Genomic DNA, 14,022 nt, shown 5'->3' on the forward strand with positions numbered 1-14,022 from the left:
ACCAGAAGGGCTTAAGTTTTACACATAACCTTATACAATATAACAATTCCCTTATTTTATAGTCACCATAATCAGGGATTTAAGTGGGATGGAAAAAAGTGGGGGAAGATGGTCTCTAAAAGGGGCGTGGCGTGTGTAATATAGGGTGTGGCTTAAACATGTAAAGTACATTTTTGGGATTCCCATACAGTGCCATCCAACAGGTATTTTGGTGGCTTTATGGGTTTTCTGTTACTGCATCCATATATATTACACAACAACTCTTTTCAATCCAGCTAACAGACTCACATGCCCACTGCTCACATTCATTTCATATTTCCCTATACTAATTCACCACTAATCCAGTTTTTTGGGTGTAACAAGTGTTATATAAATGCAAACCCTTCCCTCATCTATCCCTCCACTATCCTTTTCCAAATAACAGACTCACATGCCCACCGCTCACATTTATTTTATATATATATATATATATATATATATATTTTTTTTTTTTTAAGAGGTCTATATAGCGCAAACTAGACCTGAGGATACCAGAGTGCTTTACATGAGTATCAGTTTTGTTACAGACGGACACTTTCATTTTTGTTAGGCACAGGGAGATTTAGTGATATGTCCAGAATCACAGGATGTTGAGCGTCGTTGCTGGGACTCGAACCTACTTCCCCAGCTTTGAGGTCGACCATTCTAGCCCTAAGGAGACATCCTCTCCCCAATGTATTCCTATACTAATTCATTAGTAATCCTTTTTGGGTTCTGGAGTAGCGTGCTACAGGACAAAAAGTACTTTGACGCCTCGTCATGGGTAGTAAATGCTTTATAAATGCAATTACAATTACATGCACTAAGACCAGCCAGTACTATTGGTTTCATCAATGATCGTCAGCTGTTTTGGATAAAGGGCTATACAAAAGTAACTGCTACATAGAGAAAAATAAATACAAAAAAAAGACAACATTCTAGCTATAACTAACAGGCCTAGGAAATGCAAGATTAAGTGAAAAATGTAAAATAGAATCAGGAACTAAACTGCTGACAAAGATGAACTTAACATTTTTTTAATTCGTTGTTCAGAATAAATCAGTGTTTTTACCAGTTAAGGTGAAAAGGACGATCATATAGGGCCCCATGGGGACCCATTTCAATTTCCATTTTTAATTACTACCAGGACTGAGTCCCGGATGGACCTGGCCCACATAAAGCCCTGAGCACAATCTTCCATGGAACAAGGATGGAAGGGACTGCTATTGATGCCCATCCCACTCGTCAGCTCCGCCCCTCCATCACTTCCGGAACCTACTACGGCTAAAATCATCAAGCCAGTGTAACCACGCTCACTGAAGCTCCATGTCACCTATTTCTCTTCTGTAATGCTTTTTTAACACCCAATTCCTTTACTGTCGAACCCTTACTTGCACCACCTTCTTACCTACGTACCCCATTGCTCCAAACACTCAATTAAATGACCTTTTCAGTACCCTTTTTAGGGCTCGCCTGCTGTGTGCATGCGCATAGCTGGCGAAGTTCTATAGGGGCTTAAACAGCGTTTAACCAAGCACGATTCCACTGGCGATTTCACGCAGTGCATGTGCTTTTTAGGTCATTGCGCAAGCGCAAGCCCTAAAAAGCGCATGCACAATGCCACCAGCCGCCTGCCTGCCTGCCTCGCATTACCACATCAAAGGCAGCCCTCCCAGCGCATTTCTCACCCCCTAATTATTCACGGCCGGCCGGCCGTACTTTCAGTTTCTCTCCTTTTAAAACTTGTTTAACTTGTTTTCTCAATTGCTGACTCCCATCTTTCGCCACCAGGACTTGTTTTATTCTCGCCCTCTCCTCCCACTTAATTCTGCCTCTCTCCTTAATTTCCGTGGCATTGGTCAGAGGTCACAAAGTAGTACACCAACATCAAGTTCTTTCACTATTTCATTATAATGATATGTTTTCCTTTCTAAAAGTCAGTGTTATCTTGTCTCAATGTAATATAAATGTTTTGATTCAACGCTTTATTAAATTGTGACACCAGGTGGTGCAAGAGGTACGGAAGGAACTATAGGAATTGATATGTTGTTTTTATCACTCAGTCCCTCCAGCAAGATTGATGTTATAAGATTTTCCTTTGTGTTCTTTTTTGGCGTAGTGGTCAACTGCCCCTTCTATCCCTGCAGCCGCCTAGCATCCAGTCTCCTCCGTTTCCCTAGCCACCCAGTGTTTCTCATTCACTGCTTCACTTTTCCCCGCCCTCTGTCAGTGTCTTCTACGAGAGAGGTAGAAGGTGAGATTGTCTCCCCCTTCAAGCACAAGGCAAGAATAAGCATCCAGGGTTACATCCCTCCTCCACATTTTGTTCTGAGTAGGGCCAGTGTTTCATTACATGGCCTGCAGGCAGATGCCGTGCGGCGCCATCACAAAAGTCCACAAGATGGTGTTGTGTGATGTTCTCCAGTATCGAATCTTCGAAGCAAGAGGAGGTGGGGGGGCAAACCAACAACAAGCTTTATTGTTCTCAGCAATATCCTTTACAATATACATAACCCTATTTAGTATACAATATAATATTAAAACGTGCAAATCCTATATATAAACATAAGGTAACCTTAGCTAAAACATTTCATTAAAAATCAGACACTAAAAGGCAATTAGGCTTTTGTGTTTTCAGTATGTTTGTTGTGAATTCTGGTGTGGTTTTGTTTCAGTGTTTTCCATTGTTTTCACAAACTGTAAAAATCAATGTTTATTAGAATTTACTCGTTTTCACTCCATAAACAATGAGGATGGTGTTTATCCAGTGCTTATAATAAAAAATCTGGCTTATCTTTCCTTCCTTTCCTCGCTTATTCTTATTATAATTATTCTTTACGGCTCCTAATTCTCATCTTGTACGTTTACTTTATATTTTGTCTCCTGAGTAACTTTTCATTATTCTCCTCACCTTCCTACCCGTCTCGTATACCAGCATCAAAATTCTTCTTTCCAACAGTCCACCCCTATACTATATCCAAGATGCACATAGAAGGGGTTATCTGTGCACCCATTAAAATTTGAGTCCAGCTAACAAAAGGTTATTGGTGAACATTTAACTCACGTTTATGCTGCTCTACTCTTTAGACAAACAACAAAGATTGACTGAATGAAGATCTTCTATTTGGGATTGGAGATATGTATTTTGTGGGATGCTCTGTGCTCTCTTATCGCTAAGCAGTGTCACACTGCCCTGCTGTTTGTCTCAAGATACCAATAACTTGATTAATAAATGTGATAGTACTGTGTGATCTAGGCATGTTTCTGCTCATCATAGTCTTAGGGGCGATGTCTGCTAAGGAATTAATAAGAAGACTGTTGGTTGTCGGGCTGTACAGTTCACATCACGAATCAGATTTACTTTACAGTAACCACACAGCTCCACTGATGCACCCACCACACAGCTCCACTGATGCACCCACCACACAGCTCCACTGATGCACCCACCACACAGCTCCACCAATGCACCCACTAAGCTCCACCGATGCACACACCACTCAGCGCAACCACAGCTTCACTCAGCACCACCACAGCATCACTCAGCCAACCACAATATGCACCCTCAATTCACCAGCTGACCCAAGGGGAGGCGAAGAAGCAATCTGCACCCTCACCTCACCAGCTGACACCAGGGGAGACGAAGAAGCAATCTGCACCCTCACCTCACCAGCTGACACCAGGGGAGGCAAAGAAGCAATCTGCAGCCTCACCTCACCAGCTGACACCAGGGGAGGCGAAGAAGCAATCTGCACCCTCACTTCACCAGCTGACCCAAGGGGAGGCGAAGAAGCAATCTGCACCCTCACTTCACCAGCTGACACCAGGAGAGGTGAAGAAACAATCTGCAGTCTCACTTCACTAGCTGACACCAGTGGAGGCGAAGAAGCAATCTGCACCCTCACTTCACCAGCTGACACCAGGGGAGGCGAAGTAGCAATCTGCACCCTCATTTCACCCCCTGACCCAAGGGGAAGCGAAGAAGCAATCTGCACCCTCACTTCACCAGCTGACCCAAGGGGAGGCGAAGAAGCAATCTGCACCCTCACTTCACCAGCTGACACCAGGAGAGGTGAAGAAACAATCGGCAGTCTCACTTCACTAGCTGACACCAGTGGAGGCGAAGAAGCAATCTGCACCCTCACTTCACCAGCTGACACCAGGGGAGGCTAAGAAGCAATCTGCACCCTCATTTCACCCCCTGACCCAAGGGGAAGCGAAGAAGCAATCTGCACCCTCACTTCACCAGCTGACACCCGGGGAGGCTAAGAAGCAATCTGCACCCTGGCTTCACCAGCTAGCAGCAGGAGAGGCAAAGAAGCAATCTGCACCCTCACTTCACCAGCTCACACCAGGGGAGGTGAAGAAGCAATCTGCACCCTGGCTTCACCAGCTAGCAGCAGGAGAGGCGAAGAAGCAATCTGCACCCTCACTTCACCAGCTGACACCTGGGGAGGCTAAGAAGCAATCTGCACCCTCACTTCACCAGCTGACACCAGGGGAGGCGAAGAAGCAATCTGCACCCTCATTTCACCCCCTGACCCAAGGGGAAGCGAAGAAGCAATCTGCACCCTCACTTCACCAGCTGACACCCGGGGAGGCTAAGAAGCAATCTGCACCCTCATTTCACCCCCTGACCCAAGGGGAAGCGAAGAAGCAATCTGCACCCTCACTTCACCAGCTGACACCCGGGGAGGCTAAGAAGCAATCTGCACCCTGGCTTCACCAGCTAGCAGCAGGAGAGGCAAAGAAGCAATCTGCACCCTCACTTCACCAGCTCACACCAGGGGAGGTGAAGAAGCAATCTGCACCCTGGCTTCACCAGCTAGCAGCAGGAGAGGCGAAGAAGCAATCTGCACCCTCACTTCACCAGCTGACACCTGGGGAGGCTAAGAAGCAATCTGCACCCTCACTTCACCAGCTGACACCAGGGGAGGCGAAGAAGCAATCTGCACCCTCACTTCACCAGCTGACACCAGGGGAGGCGAAGAAGCAATCTGCACCCTCACTTCACCAGCTGACCCAAGGGGAGGCGAAGAAGCAATTTGCACCCTCACCTCACCAGCTGACAACAGGGGAGGCAAAGTAGCAATCTGCACCCTCACCTCACCAGCTGACCCAAGGGGAGGCGAAGAAGCAATCTGCACCCTCACTTCACCAGCTGACACCCGGGGAGGCTAGGAAGCAATCTGCACCCTCACTTTACCAGCTGACAGCACGGGAGGCGAAGAAGCAATCTGCACCCTCACTTCACCCGCTGACACCAGGGGAGGCGAAGAAGCAATCTGCACCCTCACTTCACCAGCTGACACCCGGAGAGGCTAAGAAGCAATCTGCACCCTCATTTCACCCCCTGACCCAAGGGGAGGCGAAGAAGCAATCTGCACCCTCACTTCACCAGCTGACACCCGGGGAGGCTAAGAAGCAATCTGCACCCTGGCTTCACCAGCTAGCAGCAGGAGAGGCGAAGAAGCAATCTGCACCCTCACTTCACCAGCTGACGCAAGGGGAGGCGAAGAAGCAATTTGCACCATCACCTCACCAGCTGACACCAGGGGAGGCGAAGAAGCAATCTGCACCCTCACCAGCTGACACCAGGAGAGGCTAAGAAGCAATCTGCACCCTCACTTCACCAGCTGACACCAGGAGAGGCTAAGAAGCAATCTGCACCCTCATTTCACCCCCTGACCCAAGGGGAGGTGAAGAAGCAATCTGCACCCTCACTTCACCAGCTGACACCCGGGGAGGCTAAGAAGCAATCTGCACCCTGGCTTCACCAGCTAGCAGCAGGGGAGGCGAAGAAGCAATCTGCACCCTCACTTCACCAGCTGACCCAAGGGGAGGCGAAGAAGCAATTTGCACCATCACCTCACCAGCTGACACCAGGGGAGGCGAAGAAGCAATCTGCACCCTCACCTCACCAGCTGACCCAAGGGGAGGCAAAGAAGCAATCTGCACCCTCTCTTCACCAGCTGACACCCAGGGAGGCTAAGAAGCAATCTGCACCCTCACTTTACCCGCTGACACCAGGGGAGGTGAAGAAGCAATCTGCACCCTCACTTCACCCGCTGACACCAGGGGAGGCGAAGAAGCAATCTGCACTCTCACTTCACCAGCTGACCCAAGGGGAGGCGAAGAAGCAATCTGCACCCTCACTCCACCAGCTGACACCAGGGTAGGCGAAGAAGCAATCTGCACCCTCACTTCACCAGCTGACCCAAGGGGAGGTGAAGAAGCAATCTGCACCCTCACTCCACCAGCTGACACCAGGGTAGGCGAAGAAGCAAACTGCACCCTCAATTCACCAGCTTACCCAAGGGGAGGCGAAGAAGCAATCTGCACCCTCACTTCACCAGCTGACACCAGGGGAGGCTAAGAAGCAATCTGCACCTGGCTTCCCCAGCTGGCAGGAGGAGAGGCGAAGAAACAGTCAGAAACAGTCTGCACAAACATGTGCATAGATCTCTAATAAAACATTGAAATATCAATGCTTTTATATGTAATACTTTTTACATTTTTGTTTTCAATTTTAATAAACTTATACACTTTTCCCTCTACTTTACTATATGTTGATCTCTGATCCATCTATCTACGTTGGAAAAGTTACTGGTAGTAACTTTAAACTATTAACATGTTTTTTACATGATTTCTAGAGTAATTTAACTATATTAAATTAAAGATACTTTTCAAAGATTTATTTACAAAATCTCATCTAAGTAAAAGGTTTCCATGTATTCATCATGTATTATAAATTAGATGCAGATTGTTTCTTTAACCGCGGATATTTTGTATAGGCCACCTTTAGTATGGGTATATAGGATCAACCACGGGGGGAGGTATAGGCATATAGACAGACACTTTTACTTGCTTCCATTACAGGACAACGCCGCCTGCACTTCACCATCTCTGCACATGAGCAGCTGTGGTTGTTGTACTTGTTTGATTGACTCTGAAGTAACCAAAAGCCGAGCTGATCAGTTCGAACCTGTGACATCCATATGGCCCAATGAGTGTTTAAGCAGGAGCATTAGCCAGCTGAGCTACCTCACCGGCTATAACCGATGAAGTGGACCAGTGGTGAGACAGCTTAGGGGGTGAATGCGCCGCTGCTGAGATCTGAATGCGCCAGGGATCCATTAGTAATGCTGCTGGAATAGCTCAGAAGAACAACTCACTTGCTGCAGAGACATTGAACTATAGGTTTGAATCACCATAACATAACTGACGGGGTTAATGCTCCTGCTGCTGAGCCTGCAGTTTACAAGTGTGAATACTAGTGGAGTCGCTCAAAGTGTTCGTGCATGTACTGTCGAGGTCCTTATTTCATCCTCCGTTTATATATTCCAAGACTAGTAAATACCCATGTGAATGATACACGAAGCAAAAAGGCTTCAAGATAAAAACATCCGGGAGGAATCATTGAAAGGTGTACTCAAACTTTCATCGTTAGACGATGCATGAAAGGAGGAGCCTTGAGTTGACCAAAAGTGAACTCATGTTATTACGCACTGAAGAACAATGTATAGTGTGATTATACAAAGGGTGCTTATTAGTATAATTACACCCACACACCCACATACATATAGGATATATGAATGACTTTTAATGGTTATTCACTAGATACATCATTATCCTTACCTGCCTTGAGTTCACAAGCACAGACCAGAGAGACTGACTCATTGAGAGAGAGAGAGAGAGAGAGAGAGAGAGAGAGAGAGAGAGAGAGAGAGAGAGAGAGAGAGAGAGAGAGAGAGAGAGAGAGAGAGAGAGAGAGAGAGAGAGAGTCTGTGATGGAATTGGGGTCACAGTGTGTATGAAGCTATGCAATGCCTCTTAAGATTGCTATTGTCTACTAATAAAAATGTATTATCAAAATGTGCTCTTTGTAATTACATCTGCTTTCGAAATACTGCATTGTCGCATTGTCTAATGTTTTAAAATGGAACTGAGAAGGAGCAGTGGATGCACTTTTGTCAAAACTGAACGATGAGTGGGCCCGATGTTGTATATCATGACAGGAGTCAGCATCAGGAAACCCACCTAAAATTGGGCAAACTTCCCTGGCGTACTGATGGCAGGGACCCTGTAATGAATGGACCACCACCTATGATAGCCTGCGGGCAGACTAAGCCCAACCTTTAACTCCACCATCCTGTGTTACTTATAACGGCTGGATTAGTTACAGTGGCGTAACAATGGCCCGCATCCCCTGCAGTATGGCAGGTCGCTGGCCTGAGAGCTCTAGACTGGCACGGAGGATGGGAGGGGGGCCCCCCTCCATGTAGTTTGCAGGGGGGCCTCCTCAAGTTCCGTTACGCCACTGACAGTGCACTGATCTGTGCTGTCTCTCACTGTTCCTCTTCAATCACTCACACTTTTATCTGGGAGTCGTTTCTCCTTTTAAGAGAGTTTCAGAAAGTAGAAGACTGTTTTACTCCGGCTCATCTCTTCACCAACTGGTGAACTGAGGGTACATACGGTTTCTCTTTCTCCTCTGATGCCAGCCGGTGAAGTGAGGGTGCAAACGGTGTCTTTACCTCCACTGGTGCCAGCTAGTGAAGTGAGGGTGCAGACTGTTTCTTCACCGACCCTGGTGTCAGCTGGTGAAGAGAGGGTGCAGACTGTTTCTTCACCTCCCCTGGTGTCAGCTGGTGAAGTTGGGTGCAGACTGTTTCTTCGCCTTCACTGGTGCCAGCTAGTGAAGTGAGGGTGCAGACTGTTTTTTCGCCTCCACTGGTGCCAGCCGGTGAAGTGAGGGTGCAGACTGTTTCTTCGCCTCCGCTGGTGCCAGCTGGTGAAGTGAGGGTGCAGACTGTTTCTTAGCCTCTGCTGGTGCCAGCTGGTGTAGTGAGGGTGCAGACTGTTTCTTCACCTCTCCCAGTGCCAGCTGGTGAAGTCAGGGTGCAGATTGTTTCTTCGCCTCCCCTGGTGTGAGCTGGTGAAGTGAGGGTGCAGACTGTTTCTTCACCTCCTCTGCTGCCAGCTGGTGAAGTGTGGATGCAGACTGTTTCTTCGCCTCCCCTGGTGTGAGCTGGTGAAGTGAGGGTGCAGATTGTTTCTTCACCTCTCTCAGTGCCAGCTGGTGAAGTGAGGGTGCAGACGGCTTCTTCGCCTCTCCTGGTGCCAGCTGATGGAGTAAGGGTGCAGACTGTTTCTTCGCCTCCACTGGTGCCAGCTGTTGTAATGAGGGTGCAGACTGTTTCTTCACCTCCACTGGTGCCAGCTGGTGAAGTGAGGGTGCAGACTGTTTCTTCGCCTCCACTGGTGCCAGCTGGTGTAATGAGGGTGCAGACTGTTTCTTCGCCTCTGCTGGTGCCAGCCGGTGAAGTGAGGGTGCAGACTGTTTCTTCACCGCTCCTGGTGTCAGCTTGTGAAGTGAGGGTGGGGTGCAGACTGCTTCTTTGCCTCACCCAGTATCAGCTGGTGAAGTGAAGGTGCCGACTGTTTCTCCGCCTCCACTGGTGCCAGCTGGTGAAATGAGGGTGCAGACTGTTTCTTCACCTCTCCCAGTGCCAGCTGGTGAAGTGAGGGTGCAGATTGTTTCTTTGCCTCCACTGGTGTGAGCTGGTGAAGTGAGGGTGCAGACTGTCCCTTTGCCTCTCCTGGTGCCAGCTGATGGAGTGAGGGTTCAGATTGTTTCTTCGCCTCCACTGGTGCCAGATGGTGTAATGAGGGTGCAGACTGTTTCTTCGCCTCCACTGGTGCCAGCTGGTGGTGAGGGTGCAGACTGTTTCTTCGTCTCTGCTGGTACCAGCTGGAGAAGTGAGGGTGCAGACTGTTTCTTCTTCTCTGCTGGTGCCAGCCGGTGAAGTGAGGGTGCAGACTGTTTCTTTGCCTCCCCTGGTGGGAGCTGGTGAAATGAGGGTGCAGACTGTTTCTTCACCTCTCCCAGTGCCAGCTGGTGAAGTGAGGGTGCAGATTGTTTCTTTGCCTCCCCTGGTGGGAGCTGGTGAAGTGAGGGTGCAGACTGTTACTTTGCCTCTCCTGTTGCCAGCTGATGGAGTGAGGGTGCAGACTGTTTCTTCGCCTCCACTGGTGCCAGCTGGTGTAGTGAGGGTGCAGACTGTTTCTTCGCCTCGACTAGTGCCAGCTGGGGAAGTGAGGGTGCAGACTGTTTCTTCGTCTCTGCTGGTACCAGCTGGAAAAGTGAGGGTGCAGACTGTTTCTTCGTCTCTGCTGGTGCCAGCCGGTGAAGTGAGGGTGCAGACTGTTTCTTCACCGCTCCTGGTGCCAGCTGGTGTAGTGAGGGTGCAGGCTGTTTCTTCACCTCCTATGCTGCCAGCTGGTGAAATGAGGGTGCAGATTGTCACTTTGCCTCTCCTTATGTCGGTTTGTAAGGTGAGGGTATAAACCATTTCTTCGTCTCACCCGGTGTCAGTTGGTGAAGTGAAGGAGCAGTCTGTTTCTTCACCTCCTCCATTGCCAGCTGGTTAAGTGAGGGTTCAGACTGTTTCTTCAGCTCCTCTGCTGTCAACTGGTGAAGTGAGGGTGCAGACTGTTTCTTTGCCTCTGCTGGTGCCAGCTGGTGAAGTGAGGGTGCAGATGGCTTCTTCGCCTCCCCTTGGGGCAGCTGGTGAAGTGAGGGTTCAGACTGTTTCTTCGGCTACTCTGCTGCCAGCTGGTAAAGTGAGGGTGCAGATTGTATCTTTGCTTCCACTGGTGCCACCTAATGTAGTGAGAGTGCAGACTGTTTCTCCACCTTCCCTGGTGCCATCTGGTGTAGTGAGGGTGGAGACTGTTTCTTCACCTCCTCTGCTGCCAGCTGGTGAAATGAGAGTGCAGATTGTTGCTTTGCCTCTCCTTATGTCGGCCTGTAAAGTGAGGGTACAGACTATTTCTTCGCCTCAACTGGTGGCAGCTGATGAAGTGAGTGTGTAGATTGTTTCTTCGCCTCTTCCACTACCAGCTGGTTAAGTGAGGGTGCAGGCTGTTTCTTTGCCTTCGCCGGTGCCAGCTGGTGAAGTGAGGGTGCAGACTGTTTCTTCGCCTCTTCCACTACCAGCTGGTTAAGTGAGGGTGCAGGCTGTTTCTTTACCTTCGCCGGTGCCAGCTGGTGAAGTGAGGGTGCAGACTGTTTCTTCGCCTCCCCTTGGGTCAGCTGGTGAAGTGAGGGTTCAGACTGTTCCTTCGCTTCTCCCGTTGCGAGCTGGAGAAGTGAGAGTGCAGATTGTTTCTTTTCTTCTACTATTGCCACCTAGTGTACTGTGGGTGCAGACTGTTTCTTCACCTCCCCTGGTGCCAGCTGGTGAAGTGAGGGTGCAGACTATTTCTTCTCCTCCCTTGGATCAGCTGGTGAAGTGAGGGTGCAGACTGTTTCTTCGCCTCTTCTGGTGCCAGCTGATGTAGTGTGAGTGCAGACTGTTTCTTCGCCTCCCCCGGTGTCAGCTGATGTAGTGAAGGGGCAGACTGTTTCTTCGCCTCTTCTGCAGCCAGCTGGTGAAGTGAGGGTGCAGAGCACCGTAAAGCCCCCGCTCTGACTGCGGTGATGAACTATGCGTTAAGATAGAGCACCGTGAAGAGCCCGCTGTGACAGTGGTGACAAGCTGTGTTTAGCTAGAGCGCCGCAAAGCCCCCACTCTGACTGCGGTGACGGGCTGTGTTTAGCTAGAGCGTCGTGAAGCCCCCGCTCTGACTGCGGTGACAAGCTGTGTTTAGCTAGAGCACTGTGAAGCCCCCGCTCTGACTGCTGTGACGAGCTGTGTTTAGCTAGAGCGCCATGAAGCCCCCGCTCTGACTGCGGCGATGAGCTGTGTTTAGCTAGAGCGCCATGAAGCCCCCGCTCTGACTGCGGTGACAAGCTGTGTTTAGCTAGAGCACTGTGAAGCCCCCGCTCTGACTGCTGTGACGAGCTGTGTTTAGCTAGAGCGCCATGAAGCCCCCGCTCTGACTGCGGCGATGAGCTGTGTTTAGCTAGAGCGCCATGAAGCTCTGCTCTGACTGCGGTGATGAGCTGTGTTTAGCTAGAGCGCCATGAAGCCCCCGCTCTGACTGCGGTGATGAGCTGTGTTTAGCTAGAGCGCCATGAAGCCCTTGCTCTGACTTCAGCAATGAGCTGCACTCTTAGCTAAAGCACCATAAAGCCCCCGCTCTGAATGCAGCGATCAGCTGCCCATTTAGCTGGAGTGCCATGAAGAACCCCCTGTGACTGTGGCGATGAGCTGTGTGTTTAGCTAGAGTGCCATGAAACCTGTGACTGCATCTGTTAGAATTGAAAATGTATTATTGCCATATTACTCATGTTTTACCTGATAATATGTTAGCATTTATGTAGCTAATTCATAATGTATTCTTGCTGTATGCACACTCAGCTAATAAGTGTAGATGTTACGTTAGTTAGGTTCTAAGTCAACATGTAAGTGTCATCTTCAACCATCTGTCGAGTGTCACACTAGGTCGTTAATCAACGCACTCGAGATGTCAGCCCGTGAGTTTGGCGTTATAAGCAGATTAGCAACCTAGTGTGACACTCGACAGAGGGTTGAAGATGACACTTACATGTTGACTTAGAGCCCCCTGACTGATCTTGTTGCTCAAATTTAATGCGTGACAGTCAAGGAATAGAGGCCTAAGTATCACATTTTGTATTTATATAATTTTCACTGCGTAGCAGAGTGACAACTACCATTTAGTATAGAAGAATAAAGTTAGTACCACTAAATAGGTAGTTTTTAATACACACAGATTTTTGATTTATTTTGATTCACTTTGCACTCTGCCCCTCCTTACCATTTACGAGTTGGTAGAACCAACCAGTGCTTCGCGCTCCTGCTCCTTCCCTCTTGGGTAAAGTCGTAGCCCACACAGGGTACCTTGCGGTCCCTATGTGTTGGAGAAACCCAATGATGAAGCATGTCACCCTCGGGTGAGTGAGGGTTTTCGTCCACAACGGTGTTGTGCCCCCTTACTGTTCTACCGACTATTTGATATCAGCTTCATTAACTTTTTTTAGCTACCCTATAATTTGTGTGAGATTGATTAGTATTGGAAGTTTTATAGGATAGACTTTGTCTATATTGTAGCATTATACTTCCTTGTGCCCTTTCGTGTGAGATATTAACGTTAGTTAGGTTGACTTCTGTGCCACCATTTTACATCTCGAAGACGCCATTTTGTATTATAATTAAAACTGTTACTTGATCATTTACGAGAAATGGTCCTTGTGAGGTTCCGTGACGATTCGAACCCGTGTTTTCGACATCGTCGTAAACCCATAATTTCGGTACCAGTGAACCGTAAATGATCCATATAGTATATCCTGGTGTTTCGCTATGCTACGAGCAAGAGCACTCTTATTATGAACACATTTCCGATACACCGATGGCATCCATTTTAGATTATGGCATCCATCTTGTATTCTTGCCCTCACATAGTCAATGAACACACAGTGACCTCTGATCAATTCATTTCACTTAAGGACACGTAGGCTTTAGCCGGCGATTCACCTTGCTAGTGGCACGTGCACCTTAGGACAGAAACGCTGTGGCCGCATGACTCGGCAAAAGCTGCCTCCTCTGCCTGAGGCCAGTCCTGCTATACTGGTTCTCGTGCTCGTTGGCCTGATCATGATTAGACGGCCGAAGTTGGTAGCCTTGCCCATTTACGACCCACAAACATCTCTTATCCTGTTTTTCTATCTTCTACACCTGGCTCTGCTCCTTTCCTTCTGGGCCTTTATTAGGGGGAGGTAACGAAATTTACGATGAGGCGGTCCGGCTCTTGAATGAAAAGATGACATGGGATTATGATCGAACAGTGGGAACCTCTCATTCGTAATGTTTGACATCAGAAATTTGTTGACGATTCCTGTTTAACGCCAAATATTTATTGTTTAGGACACAAAGTTTAAGAAACGTACTAGTATGTGGAGAATGTTGCCCCCAGCTAAAAAACTTGTATTTAAGGAAGCAACCAACTTAGTGCAAATTGAACAGGCTCCTAGAATCTGCCCGTGTGTAGTTTCTGTGACTTCTGTGTCCCTGCAGTAATAAACCTTTGGTCTTTGACGCC

The 14,022-nt window shown here is 48.4% G+C and overlaps 1 protein-coding gene across 3 annotated transcripts in view; it reads right to left on the reverse strand.

Moving 5' to 3' along the window:
- Positions 1-14,022, reverse strand: part of LOC147678725 (asialoglycoprotein receptor 1-like) — a 154,457-nt gene that overhangs the window by 44,372 nt on the left and 96,063 nt on the right. The window lies entirely within an intron of this gene.

This window comes from Lissotriton vulgaris, chromosome 12, assembly GCF_964263255.1.
Source record: "Lissotriton vulgaris chromosome 12, aLisVul1.2, whole genome shotgun sequence".
Lineage (NCBI taxonomy): Eukaryota > Metazoa > Chordata > Amphibia > Caudata > Salamandridae > Lissotriton > Lissotriton vulgaris.